The following is a 10,205-nucleotide window of genomic DNA, read 5'->3' on the forward strand; positions in this document are numbered from 1 at the left end:
CTATCATCTTTTTTTTTGCCTTGAAGAAGGGACCCTGCGCGGCCCCCGAAACGTCGGCTCTGTTGATTATTGTGACACAATCGTCCAATAAAAAGGACATATCTATTTAAATGATCTTGAGTGCTGGTGACCTGTTTTTCTACTTTGTGTATAGTTCATGACATTAGTGGTGTACAAAATAATTTGATACAATTCTACCATTATTCACTTTTATGCAAGGCTATGAATAAGTCTAATATTCAATTGTCTTATCATGTTCTATACTGTATGTTTGTATTACATATATGTGTTAGATGTGATCTACCAAATCCCCCAATATCATCAAATGTACACATCGCACCCGGTGTCCAGCTCCTAGACTGTGTTACTGTTTAAAGGTAAATTCTGAAGAGTGAGACATTGATCATGTGACATTTTTATGAATAAAATATTATTGCACATTCAGAACTGTGGTTGTGACTCTGACTTATGGACTCCAGGTTTTACCCCTCAATAAAAATGTCATCCTCCTCATCTGACCACAAACATATCAGCACGTAAATCACAACAATGCTTAAATAAGAGAATATCTTCAGGCAGGGGCGTAACTAGAAATCACAGGGCCCCATAGAAAAATTTTGTATGGGGCCCCCGTGATTGCTAGTTATGCCACTTGCAGAGCCCACCATAGACTCTCTATAGTGGGCTCTGCAAGGTCTCAGTTGAGCTGCACGCCTCTTACCTGTCAGCGTTGTCCACCTCCGTGGTCGCCACCGCCGCTGGGCCCCTGCCTCCTCTTCCGTCCCGGGCTCCGCCTCCTTCTATCGATGGGCCCCGCCTCCTCTTACATCACTCGCCACACCTGCTCTTAGATCGCTGGCCAGTGATGTGAGAGGAGGCGGGGTTGCTGTTAGGCGGGCCTCGCCTCCTTCTTTAGCTGCAAACGCCGGTGTAACTATCCGGCCTATTCTGCTGCATCTGCTGGCTGTCACTGACACAGCTCCGCAGCGGCTGTGAGGGGGAACGTTCTCCTTCACAGCTGCTGCTGAGCTATGTCAGTGACAGCCAGCACCCGAGACGCCATAGCGACCCAGGCGGCCCTGGCCGGGCCCCCCTGTGCACGGGCCCCATAGCGGCCGCCTGGGTCGCTATGGCGATTGTTACACCACTGTCTTCAGGTGAGGCCCAGACCAAGGTGTGAAATCCCAGGAAGCTAAAATAAAAAGGCAAACAATTAAATGTGACTATAAATGTCTTTTTAGTAAATTGAAAAACCCGGTGAGCGCCGTATTTCAAAAAGCTTGCTGCGATTATGTGAGTGTCATGGTCATGTGACACGGTGATCAGCGGTACACCGGCAAATGTGTTGGGGGTAGTGTATTGAATAGCAGCTATAAGGAGAACACAGGAAGGAGGATTGTTGCCATAGACCGGCTTAGATACTGGACACTAAAAGCAACATGTAGGATACAGGCAGGGCTGTAATTGGCATGGATAATAGGTCGTTATGTGCTCATCAATAGAATACAGGAAACAGAATGATATTATAGAATAGATGACACAGAGCTGGGAGTGAAGGCTTTGGGTAGTATTTTAAGCAGCTTTTACCATTGTGGTGAAATTGGTGTGATTGACATTAGGTGGCATCGCCCAGGAGGAGTGACTGGAAAGGATGGGGCATGGTGGAAGTAATCAGCTTGGTACAGGGAGGAGCATTATTAGTTTTACCATTTGAGGTTTATGTAAAACTTCCATTAACAGGTGTAAGTAATTATATACACAGTACTGTGCAAATATTAACAAAATGGAAAGAAAAGGAAGAAAAGTGAAATCCAGATCCAATCAATATTTTGGGGTGACTCCCCCCCTTTACTTGCACACATTTTGTGGAAGAACTCAGCAGGTAGGTTGTTCTCGGTACATCTTGGAGAACTCAGCACAGATCTTCTGTGGATGTCGGCTGCCTCAAATCCTTCTGTATCTTCATGTAATCCCAGACAGACTCCATGATGGTGAGATCTGGGCCCTGTGGGGGCTCAACATCATGGACTCCTTGTTCTTCTTAGTGACATTGTCCGTATGTTTGGTGTCGTTTCCCTGCTGTAGAATACATTTGGGGCCAATCACACACCTTCCTGATGGTATGGTATGATGGACAGGTATCTGCTTGTATTTCTCAGCATCGAGGATGCCATTGATCCTGACCAAATCTCCATCTCCTTTGGCAGAAATGCCGCCCCGGACTTGCAGGAACCTCCACCATGCTTCACTGTTGCTGCAGACACTCATTATTGTACCGCTCTCCAGGCCTTCGGAAAACAATCGGCCTCCTGCCAAAGCCAAATATTTCACATTTTGACTGATCAGTTCGGAGCACCTGCTGCCCTTTTTCTTTGGCATTGCAGCAAGAAAGCCATAGTCCTGGCATGGCAATAAGGATAAGCGACTCAACTAAAACTTAGGAAGTGGGGTGCAGAAAAATGTCAGCAGGTGCTCTGGACTAATGAGTCAAAGCATGAAATATTTGAGTGTCTGCAGCAGCTTTGAAGCATTGTGGAGGTTCCTTGCACCTATGTTTGTGCCCCACTCTCTGGCACTGTCTCCAACAACCTGGATATGACACTTGATATGTCTATGGACATGAACATCTTTGCCTAACTAGCTGCTGGTTAACATCAGTATGGCCATCCCAGGGTCAACACTCTGGGAGTTCTCACTACACGAGTTTCTGTTTCAATTTTTTTTTAACCTCTTGCCGTCCGCCCGTAGTAAAAAACGGACGGACGGCACTGCAGCATTGGTGGGCACGCACGGGCAGAAAAGACCCGACCAATGCGAACAAGATTTTATTGGTATTTCAAAGGATGCAATACAAGATGGATAAAAAGTTACAAGAGGAACGATGGTACAACAACAAAGATATACGTGCCCCATACAATGCTATGAACAAAAGCTGGTTCGTCATGTAGTTAGGAGGCATTATACAAGGCAATCCTCTCCATCAGTAGTATGGATCCATAATAACAGTTCGAACAACTAAACTAAGACATAATACTCAATGCTGAATATTGAACATCCTTAACGGAAAAGGAAAAAAATAAATAAATAATAATAATACGCTTGGTGCACCACTGATTAGGAACAGACCAAATAGACTGCGTTGCCAATAGTCAGTCAAGTTACTATGACAACTGTATCGTTGTTTGGAATCTACCTTGAACATGTGGGACAAGTTGGCCGTCAAGGGGTCTAATGTCAGGGGTGGTGGGAAGGAAGTAGCGGGTGTGTCATGGTGGGGTTACCATACGGACGGTCTTCCTACACTGGAGTTAGGATAGTTTTCGGCTCAGTGGGTCTAGAGTACATCCAAGCCCCCTAGGGAGTTTGAGAGTTTGGCTGTAAGGTACCACTTGGAGTTTTGAAAGCATCGCATGATATCTTGGAGTTGGGAGGGAGGGTCGCAGTCAGGAAGGAGGACCATGTGGAAAAAAAGCGCTCTATGCGCTTCTCCTCGTTGTGTGTGTCCGCCTTGTCGAGAAGCAGAAGCGTGTGTAACGTGGATTGCAAGTCCCCCGTCGTATGGACCTTTGGCAGTAGCCAGTTAGTGAGGATGATCTTTTTAGAGGCTAACAGGCACAGGTGTTCCCAGCGTATGATGGATGGAACAGGTGAAGTAAGCCCATGAGGTATATCATGTAGGAGGCAGAGTGTGGGGTGGAGGTTCCTATTTAGGTTTGATACAGAATTCATGTAGTGTATTTTTTATTAAGTAATGCAAGTTACATTTCAAGAACAATAGGTCGTACAATAGTCATACATTAAGAACATACATAACATGGAGTCACAATATTATATAGAGGATACTCAACTTTCCCTCAGTAAAGACCTGGGGTTCAAACTGTGGGTATGGGAAGAGACCGAATGTGGTAGTAGAAAATGCAGTAACATAACCATGGTCTAGAAATGTAGTCTGTGGACTCGAGAGTCATCAAGTAAGTTGAATACGACCAATTGAACAGTATGTAGGAGTGAAATATATTTAAGGATAGATAGAAAATAAAGAAGGGTACAGAGATTAGATACAGGAAGAAAACAGAGGAAAGGTGTGAATCACTACACAAGTTTCAACCCTACCACCACCACCAAAGACACTGGAGAAGACCAGAAACCAAAGCCAATGCCTTGGCAAACATCTTTTAACATCCTAGGAATCCTTGGCCATTGCATCAAGTCTACATGGATCATAATCTTCATTCATTCTTGGAATAAATATTTACTTTGCCTTACTTCTTATAAATATGCATGTTCAGAAATATATACATATATATCCAAAGTAGATATAGAGACACTCAGAGGACTTGCAGCTGGGATAATTCAAAGCATCAGCATTTCATTGTTTTGATGGAGCTCTTGAGAAAGATGGACTGGGCTCCATTGAAATGTTCACAATAGAATGCTGATGCTTTGACTTATCTCAATTGCTAGACTCTTGAGTGAATTGATATCTACTTTGGATTTCTATGGGTGTTTTTGTGGATGAGCACTTGGGCTTTTGGAACTACTGTATCTATAGACCTTCAATTCAGCTATTTGATAAATGCAGTGAAAGACAGTTTATATAAGGCAGACCAGCACAATCATTCATTATTAGTAACCAAGAGTCCCACGTATTGTAAAAACAGCTGAGGCTGCTCTGTGTTTCTGTTGTCTGAGGCAACCACTCAAATTTCAATCTTACCATCAGACCACACTACTATCACACTACTAGCTTGATTTCCCTGTACGGCTTGAGAAAGAGGCATCGGCCTCGAAACGCGTAGCCACCCATTGGATAGCTGCCTCCCAGCCCCTCACTGACGTCACACTGTCAACCCACGTTGCTCACCACTGACAGGTAGACACAGCGAGCCGCGGCTCAAGAGACAGTGCAGCAGCGGCATCCCCTGCCGCTCTCTTACAGAATCGAGCAGGTTCAGCTTGGCCAGCTGAGTACTGTCTTTTCTCACCACACATACCTCTTACCCTATACTGAGTCCACACTCCATTGAACTTCTTGATCATCGGACTCACGAACCCCCCTCCGCCCTGGCAGTGCAACACCACCCTCTGGCAGCAAATAGATCATCCAACAGTGAGTGCATTTGTTATTTAGTTTTTTTCTCTTCGTGACATCCATTATTGTGAATTATCCACCACATTCATTGAACTTTGTGACCACCCCCATTCAATAGGGTAGTAGCGCCTCCTTTCCCAGTTTTCTTTATTCTATCACACTACTACAAGTCTTTGAAGGCCACATTAGGACAGCATTAGTAACTGATCTATTTATATTCCCCTTTGAAGGGCTGTACTATTGGTGGGAATCTTGTATATACAAACCTGTTTACATATGTTTAAGCTGAGGAAATTATTCTGACATACACTTGTACACGTGATACCTATCATGGTCTTATCATTTCTATTTGAAGGGCATAGTACATCTGTTTTGCTGAAACACAGCCCTTTATAAAAAAAAAACTATTTTAAATCATTAACTGTGAATATTTTATTGAATTATTTAAAGTTATTTGTGTGATGGCCAACAAAGGATTATAATAGTCAGATAGAAGGTTGGTCTGCAACTGGACATCTGCCCTGCCCCCATCTTTCTCTACATTTAAGTCTAGACTACTCCATCTCATGCTAAGTGACAAATTGGATACAAAGGGTAATCAATCTAACACCGAATTATTCTTCCACACATGGAAACCTTTTTTGGTATCTGAACTGTCTATGCATCAATGACAGGAGGTTATGACTATCTTCCAACACTCTACATGGTATTTAACGGAAAAACTAAGTGGCTCCCTGGGACCTCTAGATGTCCTTTAACATTCCCCCCTAACACACTAGTTGTCACAGGAACCATCTCACGCATGACCCCCGTTGCTCAATCTTGGTAGACCCGTACATTAAGCAATCCATGATACTGATTATAATCTCAATACACTGATCATTTGTGTTCTTAGAAAATGTTTTTTTATAACAACATCCCACTGCGCAAAGAAGTCCTAGCCCTAGATACCCTAGATACCCCCCCCCCCCCCCCCAAACAGTCTTCTTGACAATCACACATATCTCCACAACCTCGGTTTATTGGTTAGTTCTGCTCAGTTGAGTTTTCAGCTTCCATGTTATTCTACTAAGTTACCTTGTACTATATGCATCATCTTTTGGTCCAGGTTCCTGTACCTACGACAATGTAACCTCATTTTCTTACCAATGTAACCACTATGTATCCCTGAGTGATTCAGGTTGTATGTATGACCTCATTTCTTATTATAACCCAATAAAAATTTACATGCTCAAAAAAAAAAGAAGGTTGGTCTGTATTGTTGAGTCCAATTTTGCAAAAGCAGATTCCAGGCCTTAGGAGAAATCTTGCACCCAAATTTCCAAAGGTCTTTCAAAGTTTGGGAATGGATATCCTGATATTTATGACTAATGTTCAGATGAAATACTTCCAGATGTATCTATATGGGTCTTTGATGTACCATAGAAAGAATGGCAATGGATCTGGGACATTTTTTTTAGATTTATTCACTGTCTAGTTTCCACCATTACCTTTCATATAGTACTCCCGTGTGGGTTCAATTGCTTAAATTTTCTACCTGTAGAGATTTATTTGTGCGATTTGTGGGCAGCTGCCGTTTATATCGATCTCAAAGGAATTACAATTTGCGTGTTATTCTAAAATATTGATTTATACTCCTGTGTGCCGGGGAGATGTCAGGGGAACATTCAGCTCAATAAATACGCGTGTATGTGGCAAAAAAAAATGTATTGCTGTATGAAATGTCACACAGGTTTTATATCATATCATCTGAACAAGTCTCTTCAACAGCTTTTGTTCTCTTCGCTGATCAGACTCTTCTGGATTAATGGTACTATATATAGACCTCAACCGCACTGCAACATCACTCCAACTCTGCAGAGTTCTTCACATACAAAATTTGACAAATATCCCTGACGAGGAACATTCACAAGTCTTTCATGTCTGCCAATTACACGCATTCATATATTTTATTTCCACTTGTTTTATAGGTATTCACAAATTGTATTTATTATTATCATTTCAAAACACAGTCCTACTAAAACTAGCATCATGATCAACAGAGAGCATGACCAATCAATCAACATTCACACAAATGAAATAACTTAAGGTTAAAGTCATTATTACTAAATGTTAAAATAACAAAGCAAGACAATGCAGATTTCACCCATGACATATATATTTTGGGACATCGAGTGTTGAATATTTAAAGTGACACTAAATTCAGGAGTTAAATCTTATGCATACATTCAAGCACCTTAACTATGAACAACAATGTATCTTATTTGTGCTTTTCAAGGGGAATTTTTTTTTTTTTTAAAGATGCTTTTTATTGATGTTTTCAGATGTTATACACAACAAAAGAAATAGAAACAAAACAAACAACAAAATCCAGACACGGGGATAACAGCCCAGAAATAATTTCATGCAGATGTCGTGTAACATACATATTAGGTTTAGAACAGAGAATATAAGTTACTGGTTAAATAAATACTTACTCAGTAGCCCAGGATTGGTGGGCATTAGAAGTGTTTGCGTTTCAGGGAGTGCAAAGGATGTCAGAAGCTGCAGTAGGACACGCAGCTTCTGACATCAACATTCGTATTAGCAGAAGAGAGCCAGGGGCCCCAAATGCGAGTGAAGCGGAGCGGGTTGCCCGGCTGCTCATATGAAAGCTTGTATAGGGGCAATGCCTGATCAACCAACCTTTTCCAGTCTTCAAGTGGAAATGTATTTCATATATTAATGTTATATAGCTCAACAATGATTAGTGTATATTGAGACATGCAATTATATTTATAGAGTCAGAGTTTTCTTTTTTTCCCTGTTTTAAATTTAACTATGTATCTTATTTGTGTATCACTCGGCTGTAGATCCTCCAATCATCTCTGACACTGTCCTTCCTTCTGGAGGGGGGCTACATCTGTTCCCCATGCTCCCTGTGTGTGTTGTAAAGTAGTCACCGCTTCAAGCTGACTCCCGGGTTGGACTACAGTCTCATGTTTAGTTTACTTATGTGTATTGATATTGTAGTCCATCCCGGGAGTGAGCTTGGGGTGGTGACTACTCTACAACGCACACAGGGACCATGGGGAACAGACGTAGCCCCCTTCAAGAAGGAAGGACAGTGTCAGTACCAATTCAGAGATGATTAGAGGATTTACAGCCGAGTGATACACAAATATGATACATTGTTGTTCAGAGTTCAGGGACTTGGAGATATTTTTCAGATTGATCTTCTGAGTTTAGTGTTATTTTAACGTGATACAGTATTGTTTTTTATATTTAATAGAACATTGCTAAATTATATTATGTTAGTATGCCCTAAACCAGTGGTTCTCAACCTGTGGGTCGCGACCCAAAAGTGGATCGCAACCCACAGTTGAGGGGGTCCCCACATGCCTTGTGCTGCTCTAGATAAGAGGCTCCTCAGCCTCCTCCTAGAGCAGCAGTGTTAGTTCTCCTAGACGGCACTGCAGCAGCAGCGGCCAGAGAGGATCAGAGAGAGGTGAGCAGGCAGGAGTGAGGGGAGGTGAGTGCTTGATCACCACATAGCCCGCACTGGGCACCACAGAGCCCGCACTGGACGCCAACAGACAGTCCCACTAGCCATGTGAGAGCCTGCATAGCCTCCCGAGAGCCCACACAGATACTAGTATCAGTGCATCCCTAAAATTTACCGTTGTGGGTCACTACAACTTGGCAAATGTTACCAAGGGGTGCAGGCCCTAGAGAGGTTGAGAACCACTGCCCTAAACAAAATAGTGTATTATGTGAAAAATGGAATAACTGATCCCACAGGAAAAGTGTTGAGGCATTTCTAAGTAAAAAAAACAAATTGAAATTCATAATATTAGGAAAAACAAAAGTATAATGGCATTTAGCAGTACAGGACTAGAATGACATACAGAGACTATAAAATAAAATGGTCTGAGACTTCAGTGGGGCTGAAAAGGAACAATCTGATGAATATCGTGCTGCTGCCTTTCTTTGCTAAGAGAACGTTTACATTTTCAATAAGGATTTAGGCACACACGTTTTTTTTTAATACATTCTTTATTTTAGTGTTTTCATAAAACAGGTAATCACATACAAAACACATAATACATAAATCAGCTATCACAAATCTTTTTCACATGTGAGATCTAGACTGGGCCTAACCAGCCCCAAATAAATTCAAAAAGTAACCTGAGCATTGTAAGAGCATATTGAGAGGGTCTGGGGGGCTGCGTATAGGCGGGGGCATGTCCAATGGAAAAGGAAAGTCACAGTGGCAATATTTCATCTGAACTAGTGGGCGAGACGTGCGGTGCTTCCCAGCTACGCGCAGTCTGAGGGAGCTGGCTATCATGAGCGAGGTCACCCAAGAGCGCTATGTAGATATTGGCCACTGTGAGACTGCAGGAGCACTTCCGACAAGGACAAGACAGGAACGGAGGTTAGGAGTTATTGGTGGTGTATAACGGGTAAAGGATTCAGCTTCTATCATTAAGTTTCAGCGTAACTGTGTACTATAGGCAGTCTGACCCGACAGAAGAATCACACGTTTAGTACATGTAGGGACACAGAGACCTTACTCATGTGGGAGACAGTAGTGATCAAATTAGGGACTGCCAGAGGGTACATTGTAGTGTAGAACCCAGCGGGGGGGGGGGGGGGGGGGGGGGAAACAAGTCAGATGCTTTGGACTCTTTCACCTTTTGGTTTGGCGCTCTTTATTTCCTAACTTTGAATATATGATGTGACCCCGTGCTCAGCTGGGGGGCTACATTTTGCCTTATGAGAAGTCAGAGGGCACATTTCTTTGTTGTTGTTCCTGAACGAAATGTCTAAGTTGTTAAAATTGAAATTCATCTTGTAATAGTTTTAAAGAAGAACTACGAGGTCAGGGCTTTTCCCCATAGTTCTCCTTCGGGTAACGGGAGGACACAAACTAGCGTCCTCCCGTCATCCTAAGCTCAGTATATAGGGAGCTACAGCTCGCGGTATACTGAGACGCCGCAGCCGGGACGGATCCAAACAATTCTGTCTGGATCCGCCCAGCTACGTGAGTGACAGCCGGCTCTGCCTCTGTACCCGCCCCCTCCCCCGTCCGTTTCCGCCAGTCAGCGCTGGAGGATCGGAGAGCGGGGGG

This window comes from Nanorana parkeri, unplaced genomic scaffold (genome assembly GCF_000935625.1).
Source record: "Nanorana parkeri isolate BGI_ZX_2015 unplaced genomic scaffold, ASM93562v1 scaffold2344, whole genome shotgun sequence".
Taxonomy (NCBI): domain Eukaryota; kingdom Metazoa; phylum Chordata; class Amphibia; order Anura; family Dicroglossidae; genus Nanorana; species Nanorana parkeri.